The sequence below is a fragment of the Coregonus lavaretus genome (assembly GCF_964263955.1).
Source record: "Coregonus lavaretus genome assembly, chromosome: 10".
NCBI classification, from domain to species: domain Eukaryota; kingdom Metazoa; phylum Chordata; class Actinopteri; order Salmoniformes; family Salmonidae; genus Coregonus; species Coregonus lavaretus.
The window spans coordinates 52472180-52490838 of NC_139997.1; positions in this window are offsets into that span (position 1 = coordinate 52472180).

The window sequence follows — 18659 nt, forward strand, 5'->3', positions numbered from 1 at the left end:
CGCACCAAGCCAGGGGTGCGCATCGTCAGCCCGGTCCGGCCCGTTGCTGCTCCACGCACCAAGCCAGGGGTGCGCATCGACAGCCAGGTCCGGTCCTTTCCTGCCTCACGCACCAAGCCTGGGGTGCGCGTCGTCAGTCCGGCACAACCCGTGCCTGGGTCATCGGTGCCAAATCAGGTACCGCTTTATTGCTCCCCAACGGAGCTGAAGCTAGCCGCTCCTGCTACGTCCAGGTCAGCTCCAGCCAGCGGGGCCAGACCGGACCAGGGGCGCTATGGGGGGTTTATTGGAGGGTGGTGGGCAAGCCCGGAGCCAGAACCGCTGCCGAGGAGGAGTGCCCACCCAGCCCTCCCCTATTTTTCTCTGGTTGAGGCGCGGTCGCAGTCCGCGCCTTTAGGGGGGGGGTACTGTCACACCCTGGTTCTGGGACTCCATATGTTGAGCCAGGGTGTGTTCATTCTATGTGGTTATTTCTATGTTGGGGGTTCTAGTTTGTTGTTTTCTATGTTTGCCTGAGTGACTCCCAATCAGAGGCAACGAGTGTCAGCTGTTGGCTGGTTGTCTCTGATTGGGAGCCATATTTAAACTGTCTGTTTTTCACTTTGTGTTTGTGGGTTTTTGTTCCGTGTTCGGTCATTGTCACCGTGGACGTTACGAGTCGTTTGTTGTTTTGGTCGTGCTTTATTTAATAAAGTAAACATGTTCATTCATCACGCTGCGCATTGGTCTCTCCCTGACGATCGTGACAAAGTGTGATCATTTATTTCCTTTGGGATATGTATTCCGAGTATATCCACATCACCATCAGACCATTTTATTGGTAAACTACATGGTAATGTAAAAATTGTATTTTTTAGTGATCCAATACGTAATACAGTACATTTGTCATAATTTAGTTGTAATCCAGAGAGGTTAGAAAATGTATCTAGATCCTCTATGAGGCTGTGGAGGGATTCTAGTTGTGGATTTAAAAGAAAACATGAATCATCAGCGTACAATGACACCTTTGTTTTTAAGCCCTGTATTTCTAATCCTCTGATATTATTATTGGATCTGATTTTAATAGCTAACATCTCAATGGCCACAATAAATAGATATGCCGATAGTGGACAACCTTGTTTCACTCCTCTTGACAGTTTAAAACTTTCGGAGAAATAGCCATTATTTACTATTTTACACCTAGGGTTACTATACATGATTTTGACCCATTTTATAAGAGATTCTCCAAAATTGAAATGCTCCAGGCATTTATATATAAACCCCAGTCTAATTTTATCAAATGCCTTTTCGAAGTCTGCTATGAATAGCAGGCCTGGTTTCCCATATTTTCCATAGTGTTCTATTGTTTCCAATACTTGCCTTATATTATCTCCAATGTATCTTCCATGTAAAAAACCTGTCTGATTAGAATGAATAATATACGACAATACCTTTTAATTCTATGCACTATACATTTTGCTAGGATTTTTGCATCACAACACTGAAGTGTAAGGGGACTCCAATTTTGTAAATGGACTGGATCTTTATATTTTCCACTTGTATCCTGTTTCAGTAATAATGAGATCAGACCTTCTTCTTGAGTGTCAGATAATCTACCATTTACATAGGAGTGGTTAAAACATGCTAATAACGGTCCTCTTAGTATATCAAAAAAGGTTTGGTATACCTCGACTGGTATGCCATCCAACCCTGGAGTTTTCCCAGACTTAAAGTCTTTAATTGCATCCAGAAGTTCCTCCTCTGTAATTTCACCTTCACATAAGTCTTTCTGTGTGGCTGTTAATTTGACATTATCAATAGAAAAAAAATCTCTACAATTAGCTTCAGTTAGAAGAGATGGAGGCGACTGAAAAGAAAACATATGCTTAAAGTACTTTGTTTCTTCCTTCAAAATATAATTTGGTGAATTATGGGTGACTCCGTCAATTGTAACCAGTTTCATTAAGTTCTTTTTGGTAGAAGATTAAAAAAGAATTTTGTGCATTTTTCCCCATATTCCATCCAGTTTGCTTTATTTTTATAATATGTTACACTTGATCTTTCTTGAATAAGTTTCTCCATTTCTTTTTGTTTTTCCTCTAATTTATTCTGAGCCTCTATGTTACAGTTTTTATTGCCATCTATCTGTTCTGTTAGACTTTCTATTTCCTTTGTTAGTATAAACTCTTTTGACCTAAATTGCACATTTAAAGGTGTCCCATACAATAAGGGGATTCGCTGTACCTATGTTATGTTGGAAAAAGTCAGTTATAAATTCCTTTGTTCTAATTATAAATAAATTATCATCCAATAGGCTTTGATTAAATTTCCAATATCCTCGCCCACGTGGAAATTCAGTAAGAGTAATGTATATGCCTATTATATGATGGTCCGACCGCATTCTGTCCCCTATCAACACTTTTTTTTATTTTTGGTGCCAACGAGAATGAGATAAGAAAGAAGTCAAGATGACTAGCTTGATTCAGTCTCCGCCATGTATATCTCACTAGATCAGTATATTTAAGCCTCCATATATCTACTAATTCTAATGTATCCATGACATTCACAATTTCCTTAAGAGCATGTGGGTGATTGTTTGTGGTGTGATTTCCTTTACGGTTGAACTATTTAAAACAGTATTATAATCCCCCACCATAACAATATTGTCTTGAATTGCTTGCAGGCTTGATAATTTATTATATATATTGTCAAAGAATTGTGGATCATCATTATTTGGTCCGTAAAGGTTAATGAGCCATATCTGTTTATGGTCCAATAACATATTTAAAATAATCCATCTACCTTGCGTATCTATTTTGACAATTTGCACATTCGGATCGAAATTACTATTAATTAATATCATCACCCCTTTTGAATTTCTTTGCCCATGGGAGAAGTATATTCCCCCCCCCCCCCCCCACCCCCCCCCCCCATTCTTTTTTCCTCGCTACTTCATCTCGAATTGTTGAAAGAGTTTCCTGTATACAATAGATATTATATTCCTTCTCTTTGAGCCATGTAAATATTGTTCTTCTTTTGTTATTATCAGCTAAGCCATTACAATTATAACTGGCTATACTTATTTCACCATACACCATAATGAGATACAAGTTTCAAGTCTATTTATCATTATATATGTTTGTAAATATTTACCAATAAAAAATACCGTAATGATTGAGTGTCCATATAGCTGTACCATGATATTTGCATTGCTACGGAGTAACCCTTCAATTGTTCTCCACTAATTCCCCCACTAAAGCCCCTCCCCATCCCAAGTTGAGCCGTCATCCCAGTGATCAGCATCCCACCCACGTCCCTCCGGATCCCTAAGGCCCCGAGAGGCCAGGACCCATCCATCGAAAACAGCACACAGTGCCACCCACAAAACAGAAGCAGATTAACCGCCAAAAGCATTTCCAATGCTTTCACCTTTATATATATATATATATTTAACTATTTAAAAAAATTATGCATATCCTATTTTCCATCATTATCAATTAATATGCGTAATAATGTCGGCAGTTCACGCGTAGGATTCTAACATATAACCCGGATCACCATTGTATTACATTTAATTCATTGACAAGCAATTATTATCCTAGCAAATAATTCCCGTGGTCCATCCCATACCCCCCCCCTCCCCCCCAACATCCCCACCCCCCCACAACAGATGCCAGACAAGCACACACGCACATACTCACATACTCCAACACACTCAACCCCCCTCCTCCACAATCCACCATAAAATCAGATGCTCAACGGCTGTTATATCCCAGAGCCCAACTCGAGAAATAACTTGATTTACGAGTGCACATACAGTTAAAGCTGATTGAGAAAGCATGCAGATTGAGCAGAAATTGATAACAATGTGAGATTTGATTAATCTACTTAATCTACAGTGGGGAAAAAAAGTATTTAGTCAGCCACCAATAGTGCAAGTTCTCCCACTTAAAAATATGAGAGAGGCCTGTAATTTTCATCATAGATACACGTCAACTATGACAGACAAATTGAGGAAAAAAAATCCAGAAAATCACATTGTAGGATTTTTAATGAATTTATTTGCAAATTATGGTGGAAAATAAGTATTTGGTCACCTACAAACATGCAAGATTTCTGGCTCTCACAGACCTGTAACTTCTTCTTTAAGAGGCTCCTCTGTCCTCCACTCGTTACCTGTATTAATGGCACCTGTTTGAACTTGTTATCAGTATAAAAGACACCTGTCCACAACCTCAAACAGTCACACTCCAAACTCCACTATGGCCAAGACCAAAGAGCTGTCAAAGGACACCAGAAACAAAATTGTAGACCTGCACCAGGCTGTGAAGACTGAATCTGCAATAGGTAAGCAGCTTGGTTTGAAGACATCAACTGTGGGAGCAATTATTAGGAAATGGAAGACATACAAGACCACTGATAATCTCCCTCGATCTGGGGCTCCACGCAAGATCTCACCCTGTGGGGTCAAAATGATCACAAGAAAAAAAAATCCCAGAACCACACGGGGGGAACTAGTGAATGACCTGCAGAGAGCTGGGACCAAAGTAACAAAGCCTACCATCAGTAACACACTACGCCGCCAGGGACTCAAATCCTGCAGTGCAAGACGTGTCCCCCTGCTTAAGCCAGTACATGTCCAGGCCCGTCTGAAGTTTGCTAGAGTGCATTTGGATGATCCAGAAGAGGATTGGGAGAATGTCATATGGTCAGATGAAACCAAAATATAACTTTTTGGTAAAAACTCAACTCGTCGTGTTTGGAGGACAAAGAATGCTGAGTTGCATCCAAAGAACACCATACCTACTGTGAAGCATGGGGGTGGAAACATCATGCTTTGGGGCTGTTTTTCTGCACAGGGACCAGGACGACTGATCCGTGTAAAGGAAAGAATGAATGGGGCCATGTATCGTGAGATTTTGAGTGAAAACCTCCTTCCATCAGCAAGGGCATTGAAGATGAAACGTGGCTGGGTCTTTCAGCATGACAATGATCCCAAACACACCGCCCGGGCAACGAAGGAGTTGCTTCGTAAGAAGCATTTCAAGGTCCTGGAGTGGCCTAGCCAGTCTCCAGATCTCAACCCCATAGAAAATCTTTGGAGGGAGTTGAAAGTCTGTGTTGCCCAGCGACAGCCCCAAAACATCACTGCTCTAGAGGAGATCTGCATGGAAGAATGGGCCAAAATACCAGCAACGGTGTGTGAAAACCTTGTGAAGACTTACAGAAAATGTTTCACCTGTGTCATTGCCAACAAAGGGTATATAACAAAGTATTGAGAAACTTTTGTTATTGACCAAATACTTATTTTCCACCATAATTTGCAAATAAATTCATTAAAAATCCTACAATGTGATTTTCTGGATTTTTTTTCCTCATTTTGTCTGTCATAGTTGACATGTACCTATGATGAAAATTACAGGCCTCTCTCATCTTTTTAAGTGGGAGAACTTGCACAATTGGTGGCTGACTAAATACTTTTTTTCCCCACTGTATGTCAAGTCCTAGGTGATGGAGATCAGATCCACCCTCTTCACCTGAGACACAAACACTCTGATCCCCTGTTGTAACCATTTTCCCAAGCATCTCCGTGGGGTCAGACCTTTGATTATTTTGTGCCACCTGGGCCACAATGATAAACCCCCTCTCTGATTGTCCGAGTGTGACCCCCTCCCCATGGGTTACTGCAGCCAATGTTGCCAGCACTGCTACTACCTGGGTGGGTGTACCCCACCGGAATCCCCACCGGCTAGGTAAAAGGTCGTCAAGGTTCTCATCAGCAGCTTTGAGCATTTCCTTGTATATTATGCTCTTCCTTCAGGGGGCTCTGGCTTTGTAGGACCAACCCTGCCAGGCAGGCTCAGAATCTTGAGGGGGTGGTGCTGCTCAAGTAGGTCTCTGACCGCATTTATTTCTCTGTTTAGGCTGCATACTCACAGCAGGTCCATAAAAGAGATCATTAAGTTTGCCTACGATACAACGGTGGTAGGCCTGATCACCGACAACGATGAGACAGCCTATAGGGAGGAGGTCAGAGACCTGGCAGTGTGGTTCTAGGACAACAACCTCTCCCTCAATGTGATCAAGACAAAGGAGATGATCGTGGGCTACAGGAAAAGGAGGGCCGAGCACGCCCCCATTCTCATCGACGGGGCTGTAGTGGAGCAGGTTGAGAGCTTAAAGTTCCTTGGTTTCCACATCACCAACAAACTATCACCAACAAACCGAACAGAAGGTCAGCATCCTGGAGTCGCCTCTTCACTGTTGACGTTGAGACTGGTGTTTTGCGGGTACTATTTAATGGAGCTGCCAGTTGAGGACCTGTGAGGCGTCTGTTTCTCAAACTAGACACTCTAATGTATTTGTCCTCTTGCTCAGTTGTGCACCGGGGCCTCCCACTACTCTTTCTATTCTGGTTAGAGCCAGGTTGTGCTGTTCTGTGAAAGGAGTAGTACACAGCGTTGTACAAGATCTTCAGTTTCTTGGCAATTTCTCCCATGGAATAGCCTTTATTTCTCAGAACAAGAATAGACTGACGAGTTTCAGAAGAAAGTTCTTTGTTTCTGGCCATTTTGAGCCTGTAATGGAACCCACAATTGCTGATGCTCCAGAACTAGTCTCAAGAAGGCCAGTTTTATTGCTTCTTTAATCAGCACAACAGTTTTCAGCTGTGTTAACATAATTGCAAAAGGGTTTTCTAATGATCAATTAGCCTTTTAAAATGATAAACTTGGATTAGCAAACACAACGTGCCATTGGAACACAGGACTGATGGTTGCTGATATTGGGCCTCTGTACGCCTATGTAGATATTCCATTAAAAATCTGCCGTTTCCAGCTACAATAGCCATTTACAACATTAACAATGTCTACACTGTATTTCTGATTAATTTGATGTTATTTTAATGGACTTTTTTTTTTTTTTTTTTTTTCGAAAACAAGGACATTTCTAAGTGACCCCAAACTTTGAACAGTAGTCTATATATATATATATATATATATATATATATTTATATATTTACCCATTTTTTCTCCCCAATTGGTAGTTACAGTCTCCCATCGCTGCAACTCCCGGCCGTACTTGGCAGAGGCGAGGAGCCATGAGTCCTCCGTAACACGACTCCACCAAGCCGCACTGCTTCTTGGCACACTGCTCGCTTAACCTGGAAGCCAGCCGCACCAATGTGTCGAAGGAAACACTGTACAGCTTGTGACCGAAGCCAGCGTGCATGCGCCAGGCCACCACAAGGAGTCGCTAGAGTGCGATGGGACAAGGACATACCAGCCGGCCAAACCCTCCCCTAACCCGGACGATGCTGGGCCAATTGTGCGCCACCTCATGGGTCTCCTGGTCGCAGCCGGCTGCGACACAGCCCGGGATCAAACCCGGATCTGTAATGACGCCTCTAGCACTGATCAGTGCCTTAGACAGCCGCAATAACAGTGTTTAACATGATTTTTAAGTGACTACCCCACCTCTGTACCCCACACATACAATTATCTGTAAGGACCCTTAGTTCAGCAGTGAATTTCAAGCACAGATTCAACCACAAAGATCAGGGAGGTTTTCCAATGGTTCACAAAGAAGGGCACCTATTGGTAGATAGTAAAAAAACAAACAGACATTGACTATCCCTTAGAGCAAAATGTGGCAAAGAAATGAACTTTTTGTCCTGAATACAAAGCGTTATCTTTGGGACAAATCCAACAATAAACATCACTAAGTAGCACTCTTTATATTTTCAAGTATAGTGGTGGCTGCATCATGTTATGGGTACGCTTTTCATCGGCAAGGATGAGGGAGTAAAAAATGAATACAAATAAGAATAAAAATAAAATAAAAATTGTACAGCATAGCTCAGTATTTGTATTATTTAGTTTAAAGTATTTTTTGCTTATCTTTATCAAGGGCATTAATCATTTTAGTCTTATAAGCAGAGGGCAAACATTCTCACAGGCAGAGTACACATTGAAATTTAACACCTGACTATGACTTTGGTTTGTATCTCTGTGTTCCAGCACTCTTCTAGGGAACTTCAACACCCCCTGTTTGGTCAGATCCCCCTTCAGACAGGTGTCTCCATTCACACCCCCCATCCCATCACCACGTTCCAGACACACTACACAGGTTGGAGGTGTGAAGACAGGAGGGCTGGGTAGAGTTTGTTGGTCAGGGCTAATGAGAACCCAAAACATGTCAAAGCCAGGAGCCCCTGACTGCCACAGCAGTTCGACATGCAGACAATCTGAAAACAGCAGACTTGACAAGAGCGGAGAGAGACAGAGGAGGAGGACGGATATACAGTATACTGTAAAGAGAGTAGGTAAAGGAGAAAGAGAAAAGAGAGAGTAAGAGAGAGTCATACTTGGGTACACTGATGGGATGTGAGGAGAATCACTTTCTAGCAGAGACCTGGGAGGAGAGAGCAGAAGAGAGCAGGGACATGATGGAGGTTGGGCATCCAGAGGAACATCCTACCTGCAGAACTGGCCCATGGTGCCCCTAGGGCTCTGACACAACCCCTCCCATGATTAATAGGCTTGTCATAAATGACAAATGCCCCGCTACCTACAATGCCTACTTTAAGTGGGGAGAAACACACCGTTCCACCCACTCCAACCCCAACCCCTCCACCCGCCCTCACTGTGTCTGGGTTCGGCCTACACCCACCCGACATCCTGGGGCCATGGTGACCTGCGTAGCCAGGCCGGCCCTGCCTCCCCAAGTCTTCCAGCGAGAGGTGCAGTACAGGAAAGGTTGCGTGGCAGCTGCCCCAATGAAAGGGCCCCTTTTGAGCCAATGCCCATCTCCATCTCCATATGCCACCACGGGGTCATAGCTCAGCTTGCCTCCCGTCCCCTCATCCTGCACCCGGGTGTCTTGAAACCCTCCCCTAAATATGGTCCCTATGTTTGATGCCCAGATAGTTACATGTATAAGGCTCCCGGTTGACGAGATGCTGTTGTAGGATTGCTAAGTGCTTGGAGGTGGATGCAGTCAACTCTGACAACAAACAACAAATAGCAGCTATACTGTAACTAAGTCTACCGAAGTTGTTGAATGGCCTAAGAAATATTTGTTCTGAGAAGTTGTGACTATATACAGCCTGTGTCTTTTCTTATATTAAAATATAAATATTGTCCAGTCTTATCACAGGGACAAGATCTATCGGTTGCCATGGGGAAAGCAGCTTTTTGATAGGCATAAGCCTTTCATTTATATGTTTGGAGAGGGGGGCGGGGCAGAGGGAGAGTGTATGTGTGTGTCTCTGTGTATATGTGTGCACGTGTGTGTGTGTGTGTGTGTGTGTGTGTGTGTGTGTATGTGTGTGTGTGTGTGTGTGTGTGTGTGTGTGTGTGTGTGTGTGTGTGTGTGTGTGTGTGTGTGTGTGTGTGTGTGTGTGTGTGTGTGTGTGTGTGTGTGTGTGTGTGTGTGGGCATGCATGCCTGTGTGTGTTTGAGAAAGCGCAAGGGAGGTGGTATTAATTTGTTAAATAATTGTTGCCTTGCTGTCAAACCAAAAAGCATATTTTCTCTGGGATCCTCTAGAGAGCTACAGTATTAAAGGTTAGCCGCATGCAAATTGTCCTTTCTCAGGTAAATTGTTACTTGGGAAAAAAGTGTTTACCAGGCTTTTTAACCCGTGACCCTAACGTCCTGAAATGTTAACAGGGAATTGTTCTGCCATATAAATACTGGCTCATGTAGGGGTCAAATCAGGTGCCATGCTCTAAAGGTAGGCATCTGTATTCTTTAGAAATAATTCACTAGGTTGCTAACTGCTGCAAAAAATTCATGTTTACTGCCACACAAAGCCTCCCTGCCTGCCCCCCTCCCTGCCTTCCTGTCCATCAACATACCTCCCTCTCTCCCTCCTTGCCTCCCCGCCTGCCTCAAATGTATCCCCTTCCGCTTGAGCACACATGCCTCTCTGGCTTGTCAAAGAATTTTGGGGGGAAAAAACACAAAAGCTCTGCTCAGAACCCGGTCTTCCGCAAAACAGGTCAGTGAGTCGGAGGGGACTGTGGGCGGGGCAGCCTCCTGGGGGTGGAGCATTGGTCTGCTCTGCTCTGAGCAGTGGGGTGCGCTGACATGGTCCCGGTGCTGGGGAAATCACTGGGGAAATCACCTTGATGGTGATCAGAAATGCAATGCCTACTGGCAGCTGTTCCACTGGATAACACAGAGCAGCTGCTTGCTTCATTCTGGGTGTGCACTAACACATACTGTAGAGCCATGTGTGGGGAGAGGAAAAGGGAGGGAGAGTGAAAAGAGCAATGAACACACGAATAACTGGCGGGGAGAATCAGCTCTGCCAGGGTGACTGAGCAACTGATTTCGCAATTAAGCGAGGGCACTCTCTCTCCTCCCCAAACGCATCCACGGTGGACATGTGCACTAGTCCCCTTCACAGTAATAGGATGAGACTCAATAACTGGGAACAGGAACACAATAACAACCAACTACAGTACCAGCCCCTCCTTCTACTCCAGTCTGAACAGTTTGAACGGATACCCCAACTCTGACCCTTCTATAGACGCTGCAGCCTCTGACCATGCTGTCCTCTCTCTGAGATGACCCAGTGTGTGTCAATGTCTATAGGAAAGGGAAAGGGGGATACCTAGTCAGTTGTACAACTGAATGCATTCAACTGAAATGTGTCTTCCGCATTTAACCCAACCCCTCTGAATCAGAGCGGTGCGGAGGGCTACCTTAATCGACATCCACGTCTTCGGTGCCCGGGGAACAGTGGGTTAACTGCCTTGCTCAGGGGCAGAATTACATATTTTTACCTTGTCAGCTCGGGGGTTCGATCCAGCAACCTTTCGGTTACTGGCCCAACGCTCCTACCTGCCTATAGCCTCTATGTGTGTGTGTGTGTGTGTGTGTGTGTGTTTTTCTTTGTGTGTTTGTGTGTGTGAGTGAGCGCACCTTAACATGAGAGCAAATGTATGTGTGTCCTGAGTGTGTGAGCTCCCCACATGTCAAGGAAGTGTTAACATCTGTCAGGCTGCCAGCAGCACCCCCCTGCCCTTGTGACTGTTCCCTGTATCCCTGTGCCCCAGTGGTGTGTGTGTGTGTGCAGTGATGAGAGGAGAGAGTTAGAATAGGACATGTTCCATACCCAGACACGTCAGAGGTGACAGAGACACACAGAAGCCCTTTGCCTTGACCTCCTTACTGGGCCTGGCTGGAACATGACAAGTTGATTTGCACATCCTGCAAGATAAATACTAACACACGCACACACACAAGCACGCACGCACACACATGTTATGTTCTTCTATCCTCATGGGGACCTTAAATTAATTTCCATTCAATATCCTGTTTTCCCTAACCCCTAACCCCTAGCCTTAACCCTTACCATAAACCCTAACCATAACCCTAAACTTAACCCTAACTTTAACCCTAACCACTAACCCTTTACCCTTACCCTAACCCTAATTCTAACCCTAACCCTAAGCTTAAAAAATCCTTTGTCCTCATGGGGAAGTGGGAAATGTCCCCATGAGGGAGAATTTTCCTTGTTTTACTATCCTTGTGGGGACTTTGTTTTTTTTAGGTCCCCACAAGGATAGAAGAATCAACCCACAAACACACGAACAAACACATTACCACAGTACTGGCTGATGAGGAGCTGGCATAATGTGATGACATTGGGAATGGGGAGATATCATCACTGCTGTAAGCTGAAATGATTTCAGCACTCACAGAGGACAACATCCAGAGGGTTCTGGCAGCCATCATCCTCTCCCTCTCTCCCTAACCATCCCTCAGTCTCAAGTCTGCCATATCGCTTTAATTGATACTTTCTGTCCTTACAATCTATCGTTCCCTGAAAAGGACTGGCTGTATTGGAGCTGCCAATGACCTTCTCTTATTTGTGACGGTTTGTGATCTTGTTTGTGACCTTCTCTTGCATTGAGTTTTTGTCAGTGGATCCATACAGGTGTCACTCTCGACATCCCTCACCTCCCAGTCAAGCATCCAATGAGGAGTCAATAGTCTAATGGAGAGGTCAGTGACACACCATGTGTCCCCAGCTCAGCTGTGGTTGCAGCAGAAACTCCAGTCAAACACACAGGTAAAATGTCATGGCTGGCTGGACCCCACTGGCATAGAATCCTTCTTTCTCTCCTCACCTCCTCTCATTGTCTGTTAGTGCCGATACACACACATTCAGATTCTCTGGGAACATTCCTCGTGTCAGACAAGAGTGGCTGTCATCATGCATAGTCAAAGACAGATCGCAATGAGTACTTGTTCTGACATGGTAAGTTAAGATAACAAAGGCCCTAGGAACACTGTAAGCTAACTGACTGCTGTTGGGAATAGGGGAGACGTGCTAGAATAGGTGGCCAGATTTTGGAAGAACAGATATTGGTTGTCACATTATCGTGACTTGCCACCGGCGGTCTCTCTCTGACTCTTTTTCTTTCTCTATTTCTGTAGCACTCTAACTCTGTTATTTTCTTCCTCTGTGTGAGTCTTGTATTTCTGCTCCCTCACTTTTACCCATTTCTTTCTCTCTCGTCTCTGTTTTTCTCTTCTCTGTTTTTCTCTTCTCTTTTCGGTCACACTTTATTTGGATATTCCGGATAGTCCATCTATACTGTATCAATAAACAATCTGTTGATAAGCAACTGCTTGCTAAGGTTAGGGTTAGGTTTAGTATAAGGGTTAAGGTAAGGGTTAAGTTTAGGGTTAGTGTTAGGGCTAGGGTTAGTAGATAGTTTGTTGAAATGTTACTGATAGTCTGTAAAGCATCTACAGATGAACTATCCAAATAAAGTCCAACATCTATTATGAGATAATTAGCTTTAAGCAGGCCCACAATGCAACTACATACATCAATCATATAATGAATTTACTCTCCTCCTCTAATTTGGCCATTCAAATGCTGCCTCTCTTCTCTCTCTCTTCTCTCTCTCTCCTCACTCTCTCTCTCTCTCTCTCCTCTCTCTCTCTCTCTCTCTCTCTCTCTCTCTCTCTCTCACTCTCTCTCTCTCTCTCTCTCTCTCTCTCTCTCTCTCTCTCTCTCTCTCTCTCTCTCTCTCTCTCTCTCTCTCTCTCTCTCTCTCTCTCTCTCTCTCTCTCTCTCTCTCTCTCTCTCTCTCTCTCTCTCTCTCATCTCTCTCTCTCTCTCTCTTCACACACACACAACACACACACACACACACACAGGACTCTGATTAGGCTGTGTTTAGGGTGATTTTTCTGGTCTGCTGCTTGCTGTGAGTAGCGGTGCTGTGGAGACAGTGTGGAGGAAGATAGGGCCATCCCAGACCCTCCATCATCTCACAGCGGGTGGAACACACATCACTCTGCTTCACTGTGGACCATTTCAAGTCATTTACACATTAATAAACTGCTACAGTCAACAGCACCAGTGTACACATTGTAAAGACCACACAGAAACCTTTATAATACGAAATGATAAAAAAGCATGCTTCCAAGAATTAGTCATTTGTCAGTAACTGATTATACAAGGGAAATATAGTTAACATTTTCGGAGAATTTCTTTGGATATGATAATGAGAAAATTGAAAACGAAAGTTGGCCTAGTTGTTTTTTTGTGGAAATTAGGTCGGAAGTTGGTAGGATAATAGTCAAAAACTGCTATGAACAATGTGACATTCAATAATCCTAAGAAAACAAGTAACAGTTTATTCCATCATACCTTTCCCCAAACAAAACTTGATAGACCTGATAGATAAAAGTCTCATGGCCTATTTGAGTCGTGAAGGAGAGTATAGCGAGGATCAGCTTACCTCTGACAGCCTCTCATCACTGTCTCTGATCAAACTGTGATACATGCTAAAGCTGAGAGCCAGGGGAGACAGACAAACACTCATATCCAACCCTCCTCTCTTATTCCAACGCTGCAGACACTTCTCTCATCACAGAGGAGCTAGAGGTCTAAGGGACCAATCTATTACATTTCCCCCCCCCAAAAAAACTCCACCATTTTGTTCCAGGTGTTGTGGATGGCTCTAGTGTTTACTGACCATTTCAGAGACCATTAACTTTTAAACTGGCTATTGTTTGCCGTGGCCACCGGCCACCACTCACATCACCTGAGGGAGAAACACAATTTAAAAGAGGAAGATGACCCTGAGAAGTGGTCTTACAAAGGTTTACAGATAAATCTTCACCATCCACTCTGTGTCTTCTCATTCTGTTTCTCATCTTGTATCGTGGACTGAGACAACCTATTTCCCTGGAGAGATGGCCTTCCTAAAACCATTTTGTTGCAGACTCCCATGGTGCTGTGTGTTAGTCTGTATTTACAGTAATAAAGATGAGCTAATAATCTCCTCATCCACATGCACTCTTCATGCGATGCGCACTGCAGAGAACACCGGAAGAAGAATTATCACAGTGAATTATTGTAATGTTTGTTTGCTGTATGTATCAATTAATCCCATAAGGGATGGGTTACCAACTGGCAATTTGACACAAAAATAAAATGTCATTCAATCATTCATGCTGTGCTCGAGAAATTATTTCAGGTCAAAGTAGTGTACTTTAGCCTCTCGAGTTATAGGGCTACTCACAAGTGGTTTTATCATACAAAGTCCCATTCCTAAAATGAGCAAGAAAATACACCCTGTATTGTTTTGCATCACATTTGGTTAAACCACTTGTTTATTTTGTCTGTGTTGATGCATTTGTAGGATTACTGAGCAGAGCAATGTTCTGTTTTACAAACGTGAATAATATTGCCTCAAAGGCAATTGCCTGAAGTCTCTCAGATCCACAATGACAGCAGATATTAGCCCTCAACACAGGGAATATTGGACATTTTTGAAACGCTTCCATAATGTATTGTTGCTTCGCCAAAAATGTGTCCTGACATTGAGTGTGCAATGTAACAGCCCCTGGCCACAATCAGCCTACAAAAGAGCAGAAATTAGGGATCGAACTGCGTTAGCGTTATCTCTCGTGCTCCGGGCGCTATAACCAATGTACAGGAAAGCTAGAGTGATTCACATTCCGCACTAGGTTCCAAAATATACATAAAAGGGGTACATTGCTGTGTGTTAACAATGCACTCACCACTCCAGCCAGGCAATTGGGATGTCTGCCCATTGTTTTTAGTATTCTCTTTCTGTTTGTGGATCAGGTTACCTCGACCCCACAGTGCCTTCTCCTTGTGACTGTCTTTTGGCTGTGGTGACTGGAAAGATCACAAGGCTACCCGGCTCTGATGACGTTCAGTACAACAGGCTAACAGCATCCAGGTCTTGGAGAATATTGCATATCCACTTCACTGTGATGAAAGTACACTGAGACGGGATTGAAATACAAAGACACATTGCATCGAATTTCCCCCACCGCTAAAGATATGTTCTGAAAAGCGATGGAGCCATGGCAACTAGGCCTATTGAACTTTGAAATCGGTAAAAGAACGAGGTCAGCAGTGGTTTGAACGCTTAAGTTAAAATCACAAAGGACCCTTTGAGTGATTTTAGCAACAAATCCTTCCTAGTAGAAACCAAGGCCAGCCTATAAACAGGTCAACTATTGTATTGGCAAAAGTGTTGTCGGAGCTCAAAGGTTTCTATGATGTTTCTGCCAGTGAGCAGGAACACTCACACCACACTATGCATTCCTCCAGTCATTCTTCCACTGACGCTTAAGCATCTGGCTCTTAGTTGCTTACCAACTGCTGAGTAATTATGGAGATCACAAACAAGTGAATCTGCGTCAGCGACGATAAGTAGGACCATAAAATGTCAGAAATAAATACAATGAAAACTCCATCGGTCTCTGCTTGCTGTTTGCATGATTGTTGCTGGGTACTAATACATCCTGAACCTTCAGTAGAGAGCACAGACAATAAGCTGTGATTGAATGTTAAGGACGTCCTAATCCTAAAGGCACTAGCTTGTCTCAATGGCTGTTTCCAAGTAAAGCGCCACAACATCCACATTGATCATTTGAACCTCATGGTGGAAGCACGCAGAGCTGAGTGGAAGCATGCAGAGCTGAATGTTTCAGAACACTCACTGAGGTGGATGATTGGTTTTCTGTTCTTGCTTCTACGCTAGTGAGAATGGCTGTGACATCTGGGCGAGGTTATCTATCAAGCTGTACATCCCAGCCAATGGCATAAACACATGCAGACACACAGCTCAGAGAAAACTAGCCCAAGGAACTCTGTTGAGAATACTGTGGCCTGACAAGAAATCCATAACCTTTGGTATTAGCCCAGGAGTTTGATCACCGAATAGCTGTTTGATGACCATATGTGTCCCTCATCAGTAGAACGTTCAGCCTAGACAATGTGTGTAATGGTTAGCTCACATGAGACTGGGATAGTGAGTTTCCTGTTATCTTCTCTTAAGTCTCTTTTTTTAATCCTATACACCTGGGGAACTTGGCATATTTTCCATTCTTTAGTATAGTATACAGTGTATTCGGAAAGTATTCAGGCCCCTTGACTCTTTCCAAAAAAAATTCACCCCTGATCAATCTACACACAATACCCCAAAATGACAAAGCAAAAACAGTTTTTTTATTAAAAATAAAATACGGAAAAATCACATTTACATACACTAACGGTCAAATGTTTTAGAACACCTACTCATTCAAGGGTTTTTCTTTATTTTTACTATTTTCTACATTGTAGAATAATAGTGAAGACATCAAAACTATGAAATAACACATATACACTGCTCAAAACAATAAAGGGAACACTTAAACAACACAATGTAACTCCAAGTCAATCACACTTCTGTGAAATCAAACTGTCCACCTAGGAAGCAACACTGATTGACAATAAATTTCACATGCTGTTGTGCAAATGGAATAGACAACAGGTGGAAATTATAGGCAATTAGCAAGACACCCCCAATAAAGAAGTGGTTCTGTAGGTGGTGACCACAGACCTCTTCTCAGTTCCTATGCTTTCTGGCTGATGTTTTGGTCACTTTTGAATGCTGGCGGTGCTTTCACTCTAGTGGTAGCATGAGACGGCGTCTACAACCCACACAAGTGGCTCAGGTAGTGCAGCTCATCCAGGATGGCACATCAATGCGAGCTGTGGCAAGAAGGTTTGCTGTGTCTGTCAGCGTAGTGTCCAGAGCATGGAGGCGCTACCAGGAGACAGGCCAGTGCATCAGGAGATGTGGAGGAGGCCGTAGGAGGGCAACAACCCAGCAGCAGGACCGCTACCTCCGCCTTTGTGCAAGGAGGAGCAGGAGGAGCACTGCCAGAGCCCTGCAAAATGACCTCCAGCAGGCCACAAATGTGCATGTGTCTGCTCAAACGGTCAGAAACAGACTCCATGAGGGTGGTATGAGGGCCCGACGTCCACAGGTGGCGGTTGTGCTTACAGCCCAATACCGTGCAGGACGTTTGGCATTTGCCAGAGAACACCAAGATTGGCAAATTCGCCACTGGCGCCCTGTGCTCTTCACAGATGAAAGCAGGTTCACACTGAGCACATGTGACAGACGTGACAGAGTCTGGAGACGCCGTGGAGAACGTTCTGCTGCCTGCAACATCCTCCAGCATGACCGGTTTGGCGGTGGGTCAGTCATGGTGTGGGGTGGCATTTCTTTGGGGGGCCGCACAGCCCTCCATGTGCTCACCAGAGGTAGCCTGACTGCCATTAGGTACCGAGATGAGATCCTCAGACCCCTTGTGAGACCATATGCTGGTGCGGTTGGCCCTGGGTTCCTCCTAATGCAAGACAATGCTAGACCTCATGTGACTGGAGTGTGTCAGCAGTTCCTGCAAGAGGAAGGCATTGATGCTATGGACTGGCCCGCCCGTTCCCCAGACCTGAATCCAATTGAGCACATCTGGGACATCATGTCTCGCTCCATCCACCAACGCCACGTTGCACCACAGACTGTCCAGGAGTTGGCGGATGCTTTAGTCCAGGTCTGGGAGGAGATCGCTCAGGAAACCACCTGCCACCTCATCAGGAGCATGCCCAGGTGTTGTAGGGAGGTCATACAGGCACGTGGAGGCCACACACACTACTGAGCCTCATTTTGACTTGGTTTAAGGACATTACATCAAAGTTGGATCAGCCTGTAGTGTGGTTTTCCACTTTAATTTTGAGGGTGACTCCAAATCCAGACCTCCATGGGTTGATAAATTTGATTTCCATTGATAATTTCTGTGTGATTTTGTTGTCAGCACATTCAACTATGTAAAGAAAAAAGTATTTAATAAGATTAGTTCATTCATTCAGATCTAGGATGTGTTGTTTAAGTGTTCCCTTAATTTTTTTGAGCAGTGTAGAATCATGTAGTAATCAAAAAAGTGTTAAACAAATCAAAATATATGTTATATTTGAGATTCTTCAAATAGCCACCCTGTGCATTGATGACACCTTTGCACTATTGGCATTCTCTCAACCAGCTTCACCTGGAATGCTTTTCCAACAGTCTTGAAGGAGTTCCCACATATGCTGAGTACTTGTTGGCTGATTTTCCTTCACTCTGTGGTCCGACTCATCCCAAACCATCTCAATTTGGTTGAGGTCGGGAGATTGTGGAGGCCAGGTCATCTGATGCAGCACTCCATCACTCTCCTTCTTGATCAAATAGCCCTTACACAGCCTGGAGGTGTGTTGGGTCATTGTCCTGTTGAAAAACAAATGATAGTCCGACTAACCGCAAACCAGATGGGATGGCGTATCGCTGCAGAATGCTGTGGTAG